At 37.3% G+C, this 20,258-nt stretch overlaps 1 long non-coding RNA gene across 1 annotated transcript; it reads left to right on the top strand.

Moving 5' to 3' along the window:
- Positions 1-7,226: 7,226 nt before the first annotated feature.
- Positions 7,227-19,878, top strand: LOC106148419. The gene is made up of 3 exons (XR_001233842.1): positions 7,227-7,427; positions 15,048-15,214; positions 19,774-19,878. It is a non-coding gene; the product is annotated as an uncharacterized LOC106148419 (long non-coding RNA).
- Positions 19,879-20,258: the final 380 nt, after the last annotated feature.

The following is a 20,258-nucleotide window of genomic DNA, read 5'->3' as shown; positions in this document are numbered from 1 at the left end:
CCATTGTTAATTTCCTATCACCCCTTGTCTGAAATTCTGTATCACTTCTTTTGTTTTGGTGTTGTTTTGTTTATGTCTGTTTGTCTGTTAATGTGTGTTCCTTCTTTTATCTTAAAAAAAAAAAAAGAAGAGTATTTGTAACTTTAAAATGCATTAGAAAATATGGAAAGCTAAAAATCAAATAACAAAACATCCATTTTGAGGAACTAGATAAGAAAAAGTATATTAAACCCAAGGGGAAAAAAGGAAGGAGATAATATAGAATAGAAGATAAAAGTGACAATGTTGCTGAAAAGTACACATTTCTCGAAAATTATTGATGACTAAACCAGACATAAGAACCCTTACATCCAGGAGGTGTGAGCCTGGAGTTCTTTCAAATATTTAAGAAAGGAAATGTGATTTTTGCTGAGGAAAGAGAAGGAGAAACAGGAAGTACTCTTCTCACCTCATTTTATGAGAACAGTATAACTTTGATGAAAAACTTATAAAGGATATTATGAGAAGAAAAATGATAGCAAATCTTTATGATCAACAGTTGTAAAATCCTCAACAAAAGACAATACTGAGTCTAGGGATATAGAAGAAGCATGATACACCACAATTAAAGGAAGTTTATTCTGCCAATACACACTTGGTCAACATTTGAGGAATGTGATGCCTGATACATTGTGTCAACTTGAGAAGTTTACAAGTTTAACTAAGTGACCCAGCAAGAGGCCAGTGTCCTCACTTTGTAAACATCCTCATCCTGTGCAAGAGGAGGGCACGCAGATGGTGTGACAGCTACACCCGTCCTGAGGAGATGTAGCTTGCTTACAATATAAGGGACGAAAAGGGGTTTGTTCTTCTCGCTTTTGCTCTTGTTACTTTTACTGTCTTCTGCCCCTTTGAACTGTTGCCCCTGTGCCATGTTGCCTCCTGCCTTACAGCCAGCTGAATATAGACTGAAACTTCCACAAACTGTGAGCTAAATAAACCTTTCCTTCCTTAACTTTGAGTGTTGGGTATTTTGTGTCAGTAATGAGAGAAAATTAACCACTACAGGGAAAATGTAATTTGAAGTTTATTCACAAAAAGAGAAAACAAATCTCATCCATGGATAATGAAAAATCTTGTGATAAAATTCAACATTCTTTTTTAAAACCAAAGCAAAAATTTCTCACCAAAACTGAATAAGAATTTTTAAATATCATATTTTTAAATGGAGCAAAACTCAAGCAATGTGAAGGATTGTGAAAGCTTTCCCCTGAAACAGGGAACAAAACAAAGATCACTGCTGTTTCCATGTCTCGTAACAATCATACTGAATTTCCTAGGTGAAAGAGAAAAAGAGTACAAAAGAATTTATAGGTGAGGTTTAAAAGGAAGCAAAACCCATTTATGATGATAGAAGTCAGGATAATTATTATCTCTGCTTGGGAAGGTAAGGGAAGTGACTAGATTTTTTTTTTTTTTGTACCTGGAATTAAACTGAAGACCTTGTACTTGCCATGCAGACACTTGTGCTACTGAGCTATATTCCCAGCCTTTTAAATTTTTTAAAATTATTTTTTGTGACTAGATTCTAGAAGGCACAGATAATAGTATCTTATCTCTTGATTTAAGTTCCATCTACACCCTTGTGTTTAGTTTTTGAAAGCATACTGAGCTGTACACTTGGATTTCATGCATTTTTGTGTGCTTTTAAACTACAAAAAAATTTATAAATACAATAGGTAATTCAATTACCAATGCAACTGAGGTGATCATGTTTCAGACTCTGTCACCTAATACTAAAAATAATTTCAGGAAGAAGATCCAATTTTTAACTCTCAATTTACAAATGAAAAATGGGCTCTGGCAAGCCTGAGGTCATGAGTTCAATTCCCCGTATAGGAAAAAAACAAACAACAACAACAACAACAACAAAAATGAGCTCTGAAGAAAAAGCAAAGAAAAAAAAAAAAACAAAGAAATAAGCTCTGGACAACTAACTTGTCATATATATAATTAATATATATTATTTATATATAACCTTAATACATATGTATATCAAAGAATCTAGATCTTTGAACACAGATTCTTACAATGCTCACTCCATTTTCTTTTCACAAATTACAATGGTTTTCATGCTTTTAAATCAGTATTTTTTCATTCTCTTTTGACAATTACTACTTTTCAAAATTTTGGACAAGAAGCACACGTTACACTCTAATTCAAAATGATTCAGAATTCATAGTAGCCATGAGCTCAAATGATTACATGCCTGAAAAACTCATGCTTAGGGAGATAATAGTGAATGCACACTGCATTTTGCTTATATTCACGCAAGATTGACTCAACCTGTCAAATGTTTAAAAATCAAAGCCAGACTTATGGCCCAAACATATATTAAATCATATGCACAAATGATTCATAACAAAAGCCAATCCACCCCAGTGCACTAGCAGCCGTGAACAAATCACAGTTACTCCTAAATCTGAAGAACTACTCTTCTCATATATTGTTAATGATGAGATTACAAAGGCAGCAAAGCACAGGAGATGAATGGGTGACCATAAAATATAAGATGTATGCTCCAGTAAGACCCAGAGTAATTGAAAGAAATTAGATCATGGTGGTACTTCTTTCTATTTCATCTATTTTTTTCAATCTCCCAACAGAAGTTGATGTGAGGAAAGAAAATATTTGCTGGTTGACACAAAAGGCAGTGAAAGCTTGCCACTTTTGTGCAGATGGAACCTAACTTAATCGGTTTCCTATGTTTTAAGTACATCTTAAAATTAAAAAAAAACTGGAGGCTGATATACGCCCAGAAAAACTACATAGAGTTACAGAAGTAGGCAAGTAATTTAAATTTCCAATATCCCAGTACAATTTTAAGAATTTTCAATGGGCTGATAATATTATCACTTTTACTTTATAATTTGATTCCTTTTTAAACCCACATTTACATTTCCAGTATCACATCTGACCTAATTATTTCAAGAACTATTGAAGTTACTTTAGAGAATCAATTACAATGCCCAGTATGCTTTGTTTCCACTAACAAATTCATTATTTGAACTTGCTATCAGAAATTCATAGCAGTAAAGTTCTGAGCCATAATATGTGTATTGCATTTGTTATTTTCTCTTGCCAGTGGAATCCTTGGTATACTTTGGCAAACGTGGTTATGAAAATATACATTAACTGTTCTAGCATTTTTCTATATAAATGGACAATGGTTGCCTAACAGTTGCTTTTATATCTTTACTGAGATTAAAAATCATATGGTGCTCATATACAGAATGTTATGCATTTTTTCCGGGGAAATCAGAAAGCCAAATATTAAATTTTGGCAAATTTGGTAAAGGTCTAAATTCTTTGCTTGCTGTTCTGTAACTACATAGATGTATATTTCATACTTTAGTAAAAAATAAAACAAAAGAAATAATAATGAAAGGACACATTGTAAACAAAATAAATTTGGTTTCACCTAGTCCATTACTTCAACCTTGATGAACCAAATTCCATGAAAGCAGGTGCTATGTGGGACTTGGAAATTTATTCTGAAATTGTAGCACAATGCCTGTTTCATGATAGATGTTGAGTAAATTTCCATAGAATGCATGAACAAGTTTGCAATGCAAAGTTACCTTTGTTTTTGTTTTTGGACAGGATTTCCATACTTAGGTCACACTGGCCTGGAACATATTATGTATTCCAGGTTGGCCTTAAACTCCCAGTGATTCTCCTGCCTAACTTCCTGTGTGCTTTGATCATAGGCATGACCAACCATGCCAGGCCATGCAAGGTCACATTTGAGAGCCAGAAACAAAGAAACAGAAGATTTCACTTGTGTCAGAGGTCCCTAAGAACATACCAAGATGGCTTAGAAGACTCAGCATATAGTCATGCACTAGCCATAATGTATTATAGCAAAAGAAATACAACTTTAAGCACAATCAGCAAAGAGAAGATATTCAAAGTGTGAAGTCCCTAGAGAAAAAGGCACAAGCTTCCAAAAGTCCTTGCCAAAAGAATCATGTGTTTAAGTCACTAGCACAGCGGTGGCAAACCCACAGTAGGCATGCCACAGCTGGTTATTTGTTCTCAGTGAAAGTTTTAAATGTTAACCATCGCTGTCTGTCTTAGTTACTTTTCTCTTGTTGCTGGGTCAAAATACCCGACATCCAAGGTTAAAGGAAGAAAGGTTTATTTAGCTCACAGTTTGTAGAGGTTTCACTCCATAGTCAGGTGATTGCAAGGCAGGGTGGTGTGGCAGCGGGGAAAATCTTTCCTGGAGGAGGAAGATACCAAAAACCAGACAAGAGGAGGGGAGAGCAAGCCTCTTTTTGTCCCCATTTTGTATGCAGAGTACCTGCCATAGGGCTGGTATAGCATTCACAGCCTTCATCCAGTATTAGATAATGAATCAGTCACAAACTCTAGATTCAGCCACTCCTGAAAAGCCTGACCCCCATGATCTAATGAGGCTTTGAGTGGACCTCCAGAAAAAGCATAACACTGCCCAGGAGTACATTTTGATAATGTGTATATAATGCTGTATAGCAAGGAAGCTCATCAGGATTCAGAGCCCAAGGTTACAAGAGGCTTACAGGCACCTACCTCTCTGCCTAATTGGTACTAAAATTCCAGACTCTCCCAAAGAGAGCAAGCATTCAATATGAACCATATTGTTTATGCAAATGTGTCTTAGTTACTTTTCTCCCATTGCTGAGACAAAAAAACCAATGCTCAAAATTAAGAAAGGAAAAGTTTACTTAGCTCACAGTTTGTAGAGGGTTTAGCCCCTAATCAGCTTGCTCCAAGGCAGGATGGCATAGCAGAAGGGCAACACTTCAAGGTGGCAGAAGACAACAAAAGCAACAAGAACAAAAAGGGAGGAATACAGTGGGCCTAAGAGAAAAGCCATGGGATCTACTACCATCAGACTGTTGTAGGGACAGAGATCCTAAGCTCTTTGGAGCTCTCAACTTGTTACAGAGGGCCTCAGATGATGGGCATGAAGCTACAGGACGTAATGCTTGCCCTATGGGTTTTGGACCTGCATTGATCCCAATCCTTTGTATTGCCATTTGTAATTCTTAGAATGAAAATGTTTGTCTCATGCCATTGAATGTTGGAAGTGTTTAACTTTTCATTTCTAAAGGGGCTTGCAGCTAAGAATTTGCCTTACATCTCAGAGGAGAGTTGGGACTTGGACTTTTCAGCAATGCTCAAATTGTTAGGACTGTGGCAATATTTAGAGATGGACTAAATTTCTTTTGCATAATGTGATTTGCATAAGTCTTTGGGGGCCAGGAGTGAAATGCTATGGTTCTAATGTGATATAATTTTGATAAACTTCAGACTGGTTCTTAAAGATTGTTAACACTGTGTTATGATGTTCAAGTTGTGAATTGATAAGAATAAATATGTCTTTGTACTTGGAAATCAATTTAAAGAAATGTATCTATTTGCTGAGTTGAAAAGGGGTGGATTGTTATAGTTGATTCATTTTGTCAACTTGAGAAGTTTAGAAGCTTAGCTAAGTTAACTCGGCAGTTCTAGATCCTAAGGTGTAGAGGACATGATTTAGGAAGGCAGTATACCATCTAGGATGTTTTAATGACTGATTCATTGTGTCAGTTTGAGAAGTTTAGAAGTTTAACTAAGTGACTCAGCAGGGGGTCAGGGTCCTCACTTTGTAAACATCCTGAGTCTGTGCAAGAGGAGGTTAGGAAGATAGTATGAGTGCTACACCCGTGCCAGGGCAGGTAGCCTGCTTACAATATAAGGGAGGGAAAGAGGCTTGTTTCTCCCTTTTGTTGGTATTGCTTTTGCTGTCTTCTGCTGCTATGAGCTGTTCTCCCTCTGCCATGCCACCTGCATTAGAACCAGCTGATAAGACTGAAACCTCCACAAACTGTGAGCTAAGTAAAACTTTCCTTTTTTTAATTTTGGACACCAGGTATTTTGTCTCAGCAATGAGAGAAAATTAACTAAGACAAAGTGGTTTAGAAAAAAATGAGATACTTTCATCACTTCTAGGAATGATGAGAGCTCTTCTGAAATGCCAGTTTCTAGATGCCAGACAAAGGTGAACTGTAATCAAATTTAGCTAAGGATAGCCGGCTTGGGTCTGTTATGTTGTTTTTTCTTTCTACATAGTTTTCATTTCAATTCATCATGCAAATATTGCTTCTTTGCTTTTCTATTTGATTCTCTGCATTCAACTGAACAGAGGCTGTAGGAACCTGCACATTACATACAGTATCACTGAGTGCAAAGGTAACAATATTGGGCAACATGACTACTAACAAACACCTTACTTAAGTGGATGTTGATGAGAACCGTTAGAGGCTACAAAACAAATGAATATTTGATTTCTTTGTTGGACTTCTCCACTACTAGCAGTTACTTTGGTGGCAGTCCTAGAAGAGGTAATTTCCTCAATTTTTATTAATTTTAAAGAGCAGGAACTTTATTTTATTCATATTTAGGCACTTACTATAACTTATCAATACCATGAATATTTTTGAATGAATTAAAAAAAGTTTATGAACACGTACTTATATATTTTTGAAAGATACATTTTGCAATTGGCTGAAATTTAATACTTCAAAGTCCTTGACATTTGTTGCTTTGGTATCTACTAGGTAACTCTTATTCTAGTTAGGCACAATTATTTTTCTTAATAAATTAATAAAAATGAGCCTGAGCTCCAAATGGAAATTGAATGTGTTTGATTTATTTTCTTTCTTTGTGTGTGTGTGTGTGATACTGGGGATTGATCCCAAGGCCTTTACGCTGAGCTGTTTCCCAACTCACTTTTTTTTTTTTTTATTTTGAGGACAGGGTCTTCCTAAACTACTAAATTGTCCAGGCTGGGTGGGCACTTGCAATCCTCCTGCCACAGCCTTGAAGATTCATGGGATAGAGGTGTGTGCCACCATATCCAGCTGGAAATGTGATTAAGTGAGCCTTAATGGAGAAATGATCATCTGAAAGAAAGAGAGGATAGAACTATTGAAAGTGCCTAAATAGTGTTAGTGCTTCCCCCTCATAGGAATACATGCCTTTGTCATTTAACTATGCTTCTCTCGCCATCAAGAGTATATTCTCCAGTTCTGAGCCTGAATTTGATCAGATGACTTATTATGGCCAACAGGATGCCATCTTTCATGATGTAAGTAGAAGCTGTCAAAGTTCTTTGCAAGGTTGTGTTTACACTCTTTCGCTTCTGCCACATCCAAGAGAAGGATGTACCTGAGCTAGCTCACAACACCTAGGAGAAAGAAGAAACACAAACAGAACTGGAACAGCACGGAGTGTCCCTTTGCAGGCCCAGTCTCCAGCAGCTGATCTCCTGCCAACTCCACATGCCTGAGTGAGCTGAGCCAAAATTAGAAAACTCACCAAGCTGAGCCTGGTCTGCGTCAGCAGAGCTGCACTGACAGGTGAGAAATAAGTGTTGGTTTTTGTATACTGCCTAACTGTTCATAAAAGTCATATACATGTCAAGGAGCCAAATTATAGGATATAGTTTGCCAAGTTCCAAAGTGGAGATTTTGTAATAATACTGAGCACTTATAGCTGCCTGGAGGCTGATGCCAGGTACTTCCAGAAATGATGTTTACGTATTCAAAACACTTTTTCCATCAGTTAAAACCAAAATATAAGAAGTGCTTGGCAAAGACCATTTTATGATAGGGTTTCTGGTATTTTAGGTTGGGTAAGTTAATTTGCTTTCATTTCATATCCATAGGGTGCAGAGATATTGGCTCTTTGGGTACATTCTATTTTTATATTTAACATATTACTTAATATTTAACAAGTTTCAGCCTACAATGCATTAGTATGGCAGAGAGGGCAGGCACAGAGTGGGGGGCAGGTCTGTTACACTCTAGTTCAGTGACAAATTCTCAAGTTAGCCTGGAGTTACATGAATAGGACAATGAGTAGCAGAAGCAAAAACAAAAATAGAATGAAGGAATCCATACTTGTATCTCATTCGAGGATGTTTTCATTAAAGAGAAAATAAAAGCAAATAGAAGGAAAAGGAAGTAAGAACTGTCCTATTATTGAGACAGACTAAAAGTACCTGACTTTCATTTTTTTCCTGTGCCTCCCAGAGGGTCCATGTGATTAGACCAGAAGCTGTCTATCCCTCCTCTCACCTCCTTTTGCTCTCATTCAAACCCCTTCGTGGACTGGGACAGTTTGCTTCAGTGTCCTCAAACCACCGTTCTTCATTCCAACATGACTGCAGCCAGACAAGCAGTGTGGTGCCGCCGCCACACACATCCCTGCCACTTCAGATTCTACTGTTGCCTTTTGAAGAAGGAAAGGAGCAACCTGGAGTGGCTAAGATCAGGAAGGGAGGGATCTGGGGTCCTTATTTGCATACCCAACATTCACAGTAAGGTTTCAGCTGTGCCGCTCACTGACACAAGCTTGCAGCTGGTATATAAGCAGCACTCCCCAGCCACATCTTATGTTTTAGTCTATGAGAGCTCCCTCATGTCTACTGTTCTCTTGTGCTGCAGCAAGTTCCAGACAGGCTTTGGTGTCTTAATTACTTTTCTCATTGCTGGGACAAAATACCCAACACCCAAAGTTAAAGGAGAAAAGGTTTATATAGCTCACAGTTTATAGAAGTCTCAGTCCATAGTCGGTTGGCTCCAGGGCATGGTGTCTTCACAGAGGAGAGTAATTCATAGCAGGCAGAGGACAGCAAAAGCAACAAGGGAGAGGCAAGACTCTTTCTATCTATTACGTTGTATGCAGGCTACCTGCCCTAGAATAAGTGTAGCACTCACACCTATAATGCCTTGAATTAATCACAAACTCTAGAGTCAGCCACCTATGAAAAGCCTGCCCCCCACAACTATGAGGTTTGGGGGGACACTGAGATACAAACAATAACACTGGATAACCTAGTAACTTAGTGCGACACCATTAAAATAAAGACTTGCTTTGGTGGTCCTGTATACCCACTGGTGATTCATTTCTCAGACAGTGTGGGCACCAAAAGTCCTGTAAATATACTTGCAAAAGTCCTGTGAAAATACACTTTTATCCTAAGTAGCATGGGCAGACCAGTCCTTTCAAAAGAAAGAGCGATAAACACTCAGAGCTGTTGTCATAAAGAGATTCAAAGACCAGTAGCAGAGATGAGCACCCAGTAAGCTCAGCTAGCACCAGCACAAAGACAGTATCAAGTAGAGTCAACCTACACTGTCTGGCACAAGCTGGCATCAGACAGCTAACAATAATCAGGAAACCTCCTGCCATTAGTCATTTCTTATTTTAAATTCAAGCATTCAAAGTTCCATCTGATGGTGTTAGTTAGAGTTGCACTACCTGACATAAAAAATAATTACAAATTTCAATAGCTCAAAGCAAGAAATGTATATTTGTTATTCACCGAACAGTCTAGTGAGGAAAGATTTCCTCCCTTCTATTCCTCAAGAACCCAGGCTATGTGCATGCCATGGTTCAGAGCCCCAGCTTAGATAGCATACTTTCTCTGATATTCCATTAGCAAGTGAGTCATATGGACACAGGAGTGCAAAGGAGGTTAGAATGTGCAGTTCCAGTTTGTGCAGCAGCTTCCTGGAAAGAAGTTTCCACAATGAAAGTTTCCACAATGAGAGTTTTGAATGGAGAGCTATCCCCATTCGCCACATTGATACAACCATGTTTTGTCCATGGAGACCATCACAGGTGGTTTATGCTGGTTACTTAATACATATTGGTAGAATAATTGAATTAACAAATGGTTTAAAACCAATGCCCGTCCCTGTCCTGAGTGTTCACACAGCTCTAACTGGTGTGTTTATTCTCTTTCATTGAGTAATTGCTGCATGTCAATTACTAAACTTATTCACTAACCCTGTGAAATAGGTATTACCAATATCCTTATTTTGTAGATGACAAAATTGAGATTTAATCATTGAGTAGTTTGACCACAGATGCAGAGGTATGTGAATTAAGTGTTGACATCAGGGTGCACATCTATGTTTCTCTGACTCTACAAGTGAAACTTTTTAAAGCCTCTCAAAACTCCTTCAAAGCATTGTGGAAACCACATGGTCATATTTTTGCTTGTTTATTGCAAACTCTTTGTGGAGATAGTCTATTAGCAAACCTTTGGGCAGCACCAGTCTTTGGGGACCCCTGCAGTGAGTCCCCAATCTCCTGCCAAGTGTTACAGCAGGAAGAAACAGCAAGAGACAAAATAGGGGTGCAGGCAGAGATCTGCCTGAGATGCATCCCTGGATCTGGGATGACCAGTTATTCTCAGGGAACAATACCCAGAACCTTGGTATTTATTCATTACATGTGAGTCAAGGTCAATGGGTGAAGGGCAGTGGGTGTTTCCAGGACAGTAATGGTGACTGTGATGGGCTAGGAAGAAAAACAAAGCATTCTTGCAAGGACTAGGATGAGACAGGGGGCAATGAAGAAACCGTATTTTCCCCAGATGTGTTATTGTCTTCAGCCCCGTGAGCACCGCAGCAGTCCTAGGGCTTCCAGCTGTGGTCAGAAAAGAGCAGGGAGTTTCTGTGTTCCAGTCTGGCTCAAAAGCAAGACAAGAACAAGCATTGGATGTCCCTTAGACTCAATTCATAATTCGTAGTCTCCAACAATAGTCAAAGACTAGTAAATTTATTCCCTGCATCTCCCCCAGCTAGAATAAATTTAATTCAATAATAATGTGAAATGGAACCTAGAAGAAAAATCAAGAGTTCAATCATTAATTCCATGTTGCACTTTGGGCTTTTTTCAAAATCTGAAGGTAATTAAATCAAATTGTTACCAATTTCCTGCTTTATAATCTGATTTCAAATTAAGAATTATAAAACATGATGTATAGAAAACATAAATTGAGGGCAATAATAAGAGTTCTATTTTCTATAAGAGGGCAAAAATAAGAGTTCTATTTTGCTTATTATAAAGAAGCAGCTAAATGTTGCTCAAGGGGAAAAAGCCAAAAAAACTAACCATTAACTTAGAAGCATCCTTGATTTTGTCCTGAAAATGTACTGTAAGTATCAAAATGATTGGTAACACCAGCTGGGTGTTATGATGTGTGCCTGAAATCCCAGCACTATGGGAGGCTGAAGTATGAGATCACAAGTCTGAGAACAGCCTGGGTCACTTAGGATTTAGTGAGACCTTGTCTGAAAGAAAAAAAAAAAATGGGCCGGGGGGACCTCAGCTCAGTGAGAAGACCCTGAATTCAATCTCTAGTACCACAATCAATCAATCAATCAGTCAAAAACTAGGGACCTTCTTGTCTCCATCACTAAGAAATTGTGCATCTACTTCTTAGCTGCAATGACAAGGGGGTGAAACACTGGAAAATTTCAGCTATATCTTTGGAAAATATAACCTCTCTATATAAAAGAAAGCAATCATATTGTTTTGGTAAAAGAAAGAGAAATTATGCTAGATCATTATTTGTATTTAACTAAAGCCATCTAATTCAAGTATCTAAGTACTTTTTATGTTGAACATAACAACTGTGTATTCCTACATTTCACTAATAATTAATTTGTGCACATCTTAAATTATCAGTGGAGAAATTTTGTACAAAAATATTAGTGAAAGTGCAATTTAAATCATTTATGACACACTGGAGTAGATGAACAGTTTAAATTTTCTTCAGTGTAAGTTCTTATGTTGATAAACTTACATACATTAGATTTTACTAGCTATTTTTATAAGAATGATCTAATTTAATTAAATTATTTGTTTTATGGAGATGCTATGAATCAAACTCAGACCCTTATACATGTTAGGCAAGCAATCATTGAACTTATTTTTAAAATGAGAAGATATTGTTCACAAAAGTTGAATAACAAAATCAATGTTTTATGTTCACTGGGTCAGTAGATGAGTCATCTTATCTTCTATACTAGACAAACCTTCCCAACTGCACTGGCTTCTAGATCCCCTTATCACAGACATGAAAGCTAATGGGCCAGGCCATCCTCCCAACAAAAAGCCTACAATTTGAATATTTTGGTTCTTTTCATAGCTATACTACCATGGCTTGCAAGGCTACAAAGATAGGCAAAGAAAAACACAGGTAGAAGTGTGTTCTCTTATTTGGCTTGATTGACACAAGTCTTTTCTGGACATATTCATCATCTAGAACTAGTCATGTAACCCGATTCTCACTTCAGGCATGATGGAGAAGCACTGGGAAGAACTGGACAATTTAGTGAGCACTGTTTCTGCTGTGTTCACAGCAAAAACAAGAACCTTCATCTCCTGAGAGCTTGCCCAGTCACTTTCCCATGAAATGTCCCTGAAAATAAGTGTTAATTATGGAGCTCAAAAGAAACTGCTCAAAATGAAAGAACTGGGATGGGCAAAAGAGAAAAGAAAGAAAGAAGGTTTTATATATATAGTACACTTAGCTATCTTGTAGCCATGGCTACAAGATGGCTAAGATAATTATACTACTAATTTTTATTGGTTTATTGAAAGGAACAATTAAAGCTTGTTTGATCAATCTTGCATGTATATATCTGGTAATCTGAACAATTACTTTGAAGATGACAATATGCAATATAACAACCATTTTTAATTTCCTATCATCTTGTTTAGAAATTCTGTATCATTTTTATTGTGTTTTAATTTTTATTCCCTTTAAAAATTATCTGTGGCCTCTTTTAGCTGTGCTCATCAGAGCCTCCATTTAAATAAAAATGAAACACTGACACAATTGTAGTGGCAGACACTATTATACCCTTCTTAATCATGTGAGTCTGAGTTTGGAATTCTTGACTTTCATCTAGGAAACTTATTTTTACAAGCTTCACATGAGTCACAGCCCAGACTGTAGTATCTGAATCTTGGGAACAGCATGTATGATTTACTAGGCTTCATCTCACACAGAATTATATTTTTTTCTCTTTGGGTATGAATTCTGTTTCTCAGGTTCTACAACAAAACCAAAAGAGCTTTCACATTAAGTTTTCTGTGTGTATATACTGAAATATTGCAGGGATTTTTAAACACTAATTAAAACCTCAACAGCATAACAGTGGTAACATGACTACCTTTTTCTCTTTTCTTTGATGATATGGATTATGGAGAAAACATTGCCAAAAAACACCAAAGATTTTTTTTCTGATTCTACATGGCTTCTAAAATTGATGCCATGCAAGACAGAGATTTTTCAGTCCCGTTCCTCAGATAACTGTGACAGTATCATATTTTACAATAGTTTGGACTTGTAATCCATCATCGATATTTCAAGCATTTTATGAGCAAATTACTATTTTTGCAAAGCAAACAGATTTCTCAAGCTCTGTTCATTTTGATTAGGAAAGTTTCCCCCACAGGAATTTTGAAACTCTTGCAAATTCTCTCATATGTTAACTGCTTTACATTATGATGAAATACAGCCTATTACTCATATGTTCTAGTGGACTGGAAAGGTTATTTTAAGCTAATCCTTAATCATAGGCTGTAGAGAAAATATTATAATTATTTGCCCACACCAAATCATTACAGGCTTTCCTTATTGTGGAATAATTTTAACTGGAAATTTCATCATAATGTGCCTAAAATAATGCTTCCTTTTTTAAATTTTCAAATACTAGATGATGTCATAATAGTCTCAAAAATAACAGTAGGAAGGCACTCCTCTCTAAGCACTAAGAAGAGGTTAGGAGACAAAAGATGTCGTATGATTTATGTAGCTCTATAAGACAACCCATTCTGCCTGGTGTGGGAAATGACTACAATTCCTCTGAAAAGATTGGGTAATTTAAAACAGTCCATGGCAGGTGGTGTTCAACATGTAGAACTCTCTCTTTTTGAAATTTTAACTGTTAGTTGGTGAACAAATCTACTAATGGTGTGCAAACCACTACTAAGTATGTACTTATATAAAATATGTTTTCAAAACATCTGTTGACATCATCCTCTATTCTTTGACCAATAAAATCATGCTAGAAGAAAAATTCACGGTGTGACATCCTGAGAAATATTAAGACTGCATACTGTACTTCATGAGAAATTTAATAAATTTTCTAACATGATATTTATAAAACTCAGTTTTTCTTGTATTATGTAATTTAAAATTTTTGCCTTTAAACGTTTTATTGATATCATGTAATTATCATAAAGAATCCATATCCACATCACTATTTACTCTCCGTGGGCAAAGGAGTTTATAGATACCTTACAGATCTTTTGAAACATACCTCAGAGTATGATGACAAATGGCATAAGAAAAGAACTGCCTTACTAATCCAAAAGTTAATGCCAAAATGGCCCAAATTAATGTACATGTTTAAAATGCAATGAGCATGTTTAAAATGCAAAATAGTCAAAAATCAGCTACCTTCCTAGCAAAGTAAGTCAGTGATAGTCTACTCATAAGACACATTTACCTCTACATGGACAGGGGTTCATAAATCAAGCACATTACTTTCTAACTTTGTCAAGGCTCTGCAAATAACATACATATTACCCACTACTAGTATTCAAGTCTTAGAGTAAGATGATGTCAGTTCAAAATCCTTGCATTACACTTAGTATTTGATAGTAATAATAACTAAGTCACTTAAATCTGAGTTTGAGCATTCACATTTGTAAAAGAAGACCTTGTATTGGGGACAGAAGTTTTCTTTTACTACCACTCTAGTAATCAAAGGCAGTCATAGACAATGCATAGATGGGATGATCGTGTTCAAATAAAGCTTGACTGACAAATCAGGCAACCATCCAGAATCATCCTGAGGGCTGTAGCATGACAGTCCCTGGTAACACAAGTTCTGAATGGTGACTTCGAAATCCTTGAAAGGCTACACCAGTCGCCAGCAGCAAGGGTTGCCCCAAGGGAAAACAAACTGGAGGCACGAAGGACAGGAGACAGCTCCCCACTTCACCCTGTACTCTTTATAACCTTGAATTGTATGTAATGTACCATATTTAGACAATAAGTGAATTTAACTCTGAGAATAAAAATTATTTTAAGTAGTATTAAAATTACTAAAGCATTGCTTTTATCTTCTGTGGGAAGGGCGTATAAAATTTTCTCTTCTTCTTAGACAATGAGGAAGTGAAACCAGACCACTGAGATAATGCAATTTGTAAACAGGAAAATTCCACCCAAATACACAGCACCATAACAGTATTTTGTGAATTTGGGGGTGACCCCAGCTGCGAGCTCAGACATTGGAACTGACCTGTTGAAGATGAACCAGAAGATCTGCAGGTATGTTTTCTGCTTTTCATCTATGTCTTCTAACAATGCAAACTCCAATGAATACTAAATTCAAAGTAATTAAGACAGCAAATTTGGCATATTGAAAACTTGTATGTACAAATTAAAATTCTGAGGCCTACACTTTTAATAATTCATGGTATTCTTAAACCTATACCACGTGATAGAACAAAACTGAATTGAAGACTATGCTTTACCCTTACCTTTTAATTTTAAATTTCCCATTTAATTCTGGAGTTATTCAACAGTGACTTGCTAACATGTATAGTTTCTGTAAATATTTTTCAATTAGAATTGGTCAGAGCCATATCCTTAGATACAACAAAATAGTCCAACACTAAATCAGATTTAAATAAATCATGTCAAAAATATTATCGTAACACAATAAAATAGATGACTATTTTTAAATCACTTTCAGTAACAAATTTTAAATTTATGGAAATTTCAGGTTAAGCTTGAGTTAAAATAAGTAATCTATTTTCATTAAAAACTAATTTATTGAGAGTTATTTCAGGAGTAAATATTCAAGATTGCTGGATTATATTCACACGTGCACTTGTTTATAATCATTGGAATGGATAAGTAATCGATTAAGACATTTTGGGAAAAATTTTTCTCCCTTTTGAGGAACCTACATTCTTTCACAGAAAGATCAACAAGACTTCACTGCCAAGAGATTTAAGATTTCTAGAATATAACAGTATGATATAAGGGATAACCCTGGAGGGTTTTCTACCCAAGAATTATGTAGTATAAAAATATTAAATTCTCAGATAGTCATTACTAAAGAATAAAACAATGATTCAAGGAAATTCCTCCATTAAAGCTCAGGTCTTTCTAGATAAGACTAAGAAATTAGGTGACAATATCATCAGTTAGACAATTCGTTAAGCATCCGTCTACCAGACCAGCTGGACTGGGATGTCGTTCCAGCATCAGTGCACCTGCCTAGCACCCCTGAGGCCCTGGGTTCAAAACCAAACACTGCATAAATAATTTTTTTAAAAAAATCAGTCTACTGGACAAGAGAGCCACAACCCATGTATCTAAGAGAACGTTGCCCAGGAAAGCTAAATTCCAGAGTCTTGAAGCAGAACAGAGTCAAGGAATACAGAAACAAGAAATCTCTTCCAGTAAGTGTTGCCTCTTACAAGAGGATGAGGAGTAATTGCCCTCTCAGTGAGGGCTGGGCAAGCAGGTCACAGACAGCTACAGTTCTGAAGAGGTAAAGGAAATAGAAAAGGAAGAGGCAGAACGATGCTGAAGTTACATCTTTGCAGTTTTGCCAAGGTCATGTCTTGTCTTTTGTACCTGCTGTAACCAGGGCAGACACATCACGTATGGGATGTCCTAAACCAAAGCTGCAGGCGGGCCCATGGCCCCTGCACTGGAGTGAGTGTGCCAGCCCCTTTAAAGGGCAGCACTTCAGCTCCAGGCTGGACAGAGGGTCTTTCAGGTGGCCATCTCAGGCCAGCCTGCCCCTAAAGGAAGAGCTTGTACAACACTTGTATAAGAGATGGGGCCGTTTCCATCTACTGCTTTCTGTTTCCATTTCATTTATCTTAAGGTGATAAAAAATACTGAATCAGTGATTTGACAGATATTGCAGAGTTCCCCTTTAAACTGATTACCCACGTAATCGTGGGTATGGAGGCATATGCCTGCAATCTCAGTACCTTGTGAGGCTGAGACGGGAAGATTATCTCATTCAAGTCCAGACAAGTCAACTTAGTGACTGAGTGAGATCCTGTCTCAAAAATATAAAAAAGGGGTTGTAGCTCAGTGTAAAGGCCCTGGGTTCACTCTTCAGCACTGAAAAACAAGTGAAAAAGTAATCCATTTAGAGAATAACATTTTGAACAGGTCAAACTGAGATGTGACAGGAATTATAATGGTGGAATGAGAATAAGGAATTCATTCAAATTAAGTCATATAATCACTACAGGTTGAATCCTCAAGGTCTAACATACAGGTTCATGTCCTAAAGGCTTTGTCCCCAAGACTGAACTATTGGAAGCTGGTGGAAATGCTAAAAGGTAGGGGTTTGAAAGGTCTTTATGTCATTAGAGACATGGCACTCAAGGGACTCTGACCCCTTCCCCTGGTTTTTGCTTCCCTGCTGGTGGGATGAGCAGTTTGCTCTATCCTGTCTCTTCCATGATGTGTGATCTCACCACAAACCTAAACAGACTGGAAGCTACAAAACTCTGAGCCATAGTAAGCTTTGTCTCTTATAAATTGATTACCTAAGGTATGTTTTGTTGACAGAAAGCTGCCTAACAAAATAAGGCTCTCCGTTTCCGAGGAATATAAAGAAGTCGCTTTGCCAAAGACTCCAAGCTATAGAACGTGTTTGACATTGAAGAAAACTCATGCCTCACATCCTAAAATTTTATAGAATTGAAATTGGAAATTTGAAAAAGATATGGCAATTAACGTCTTTCTCTAACTTTTAAGTTTTGATAAGGTTCGATTCTTTCCTATAAGGAGCTTGAGGTGTGGGTTAGTTCCCACGGCCCAAAGCTCAGCACTAAAATTTAATGCTAATCTGTTACCTACAAACTCCATAATAACCATTACCCTAGGACTGGATGAAGAAGATAACCTAGTAAACATTGATAAGGCAGAAAAATGGACAATGAGAACATTTATTTCCCAAGCTCTTCTGGTTAAAAAGTTACCGGTTCCAAAGATAAAGAATTAATTAACAATCCACACAAAAGTCAGGGTGCTCAGCCAGAAAAATGTGGAAAGAAAGTTTCATCCATAAACTGCGTATGCTAGCTGTATAACTATCCTAACTTGTGTATAATGTTTTGTGCTAATATTGTTAAGACAAGATATCATGCCTATATCTTGTACTCAGATTTACTTCTGTGAAGACAACACAGTATATCAACTATTGCAACTGTCCTACTAACCTATTTCCAAACTCAGTGTCATTGTTTGTTTATCTTTTTTCTCTTATAATAAAAAGAACTGCGTATGTGTACCTAAATACATTCGTACACACTGCCCTTATTTGCCAATGTGAAGCGCACGTGTGTCAATGACAATTTTACTGTGCAGTGATGGTTATGAAAGAGAATTCTCTTCCTTACTTCCTGGATTCAAATCCTTTACCAGCTTTGAGACTTGGGGCAATTTCTCAGCTTCATTAAGCTTCAAGTTCCTCAAAACAGGCCTAATAAAAGTAACTCTCTTATGGAGTTACTGAGAGAATTAAATGAGCTAATATATAAAACGTGCTGAAAACTGTGCCTGCAAGATCATAAGCGACAAATAACTAAGAAATTATTATTATTTTCCACTTGACTGCATCTCTTAGAATACAAGGAAATGTTCCCAAGTTTTACCCAGTTGACTCACTATTTGATCCGTTTCAATCACAGACATATATTATTAGGGTGAAGTCTAAAATTATTTTCATCTCAGCGTTTGATGCAGAATTTAAAAATATAGAAGGGATTCTTGCCTGACAACATGCTGTTGCTAGGAGCAGTTAAGGAACTAAACGTTCAGTTATGCCTGAGACCTTCCCTGCTGTTCTGCCACATTGATTCTCTGGTTTAAAACCTTTTACAGATTGCAGGTGCTGCCCAGGAGCACCCAGTGCCCCTGGTCACTTAGTCCACTCTTTGCTGGAAGCAAGTCCAGTCTTGCTTAGTCCAGTCTTGGCTGGAAGCAAGTCTAAATCCTAAAGGATGACAAAGCTCATTCCAGGTGAAATAGCAAAGAGGAAACATGGCTTGCCTAGGCAGAAGCTCACTGTATGCAAACCCTGGAGTTGAGAAAATACTTCTTCCTTACAGAACTATAGGTTGTCTATTATGATCCGATCTTCAGATAAAAGAGGGAGAACTTGGGAGCCTGAGTCCAGTTAGACTGTCACAGAACCCATGTGTCATGCCAAAGATTTAAATTTCTCTCAAAGGAAATGGGGAGTAAGTACATACAGGGCTTTACACTGGAGATTTGCATGGGCATATTTGTTAAGAGCTGCCAGCCTCTATATGCCAGGAATTCTCAACCAGGCATTCACTCCATAGATATTCCCTGAAATTCCACGTTTTTAAACTGAGATGGCACAAATGAAAGAAAAAAATAATTTGTTTTTATTAAATACTTCAGTATCTTACTAGGAAAAGCACACATTTCTACATCACAAATTTATTTATACTGTATTCATTATTTAAAATGCTGATTTTCTTCGTAGTCCTATGTATTTAACCTTATGATTTTAAAAACATTATTCTGAGGAGGGGTTCATAGGTCTCTCCAGTTGGCCAAAGGGTCTATGGCACAGAAAAAGGGTAAGGATCTGTAGGGAGGGGTTACATGAATGCCTAAAGCTGAAGTTTAGCTAAGTGTTCCCAAAAGGCCCTGAGCTAAAGGCTTAATTACAGCCCCCTACTGCTGCTGAGAAGTAGTGCAACCTTGAGGAGGTGGGGCCTCATGGAAAGAAGTTTAATTATTACATCACTGGGTGTGTTCCTCAAGGGGCTATTAGGACCGCAGCCCCTAACTTTGCTTTCTCTCTTGTTTCCCAGCCATCACAAGCCACCACCCACTCCTGCCATGATGTGCTGGTGCACCAGAGGCCCAAAGGTAAAGAGGTCAAGAAAATATAGACTGGAATTTCCAAAACTCTGAACAAAAGTAAGCCTCTCTTCTTTAAAAGTTGAATTATCTCTTGAATTTGTTACAGTAGCAGACACCTGACTAACACATAGACCAAAGACTGTATAAGATTCCTCATGACATATGCCAGGGAGTCACCAACTCATACACCCTATGAAGGTAGTAATTAAACTGGTTTAACCAAAATCCCCCAAGGCTTATGTCTCTAGAATCTGCGTCCGGTTTTTAAGAAGACAGTTCAAAATGTCAGATTGTCTCTTCCAAAACCAGTTCCCTGGCAACTTGGCAGGCAAGATCCTGGCCATTATTTCAGGTTTCTTCTGTATATTGACAGTATCACAGTAGATATTTCTTGAGACAGCTTCCCAGTTCCACTCCTCTTCCTTTGGCTACA

The sequence above is a fragment of the Chinchilla lanigera genome, unplaced genomic scaffold (assembly GCF_000276665.1).
Source record: "Chinchilla lanigera isolate Chin_1 unplaced genomic scaffold, ChiLan1.0 scaffold00020, whole genome shotgun sequence".
NCBI lineage: Eukaryota > Metazoa > Chordata > Mammalia > Rodentia > Chinchillidae > Chinchilla > Chinchilla lanigera.
This window is presented reverse-complemented; position numbering and strand designations above follow the sequence as displayed.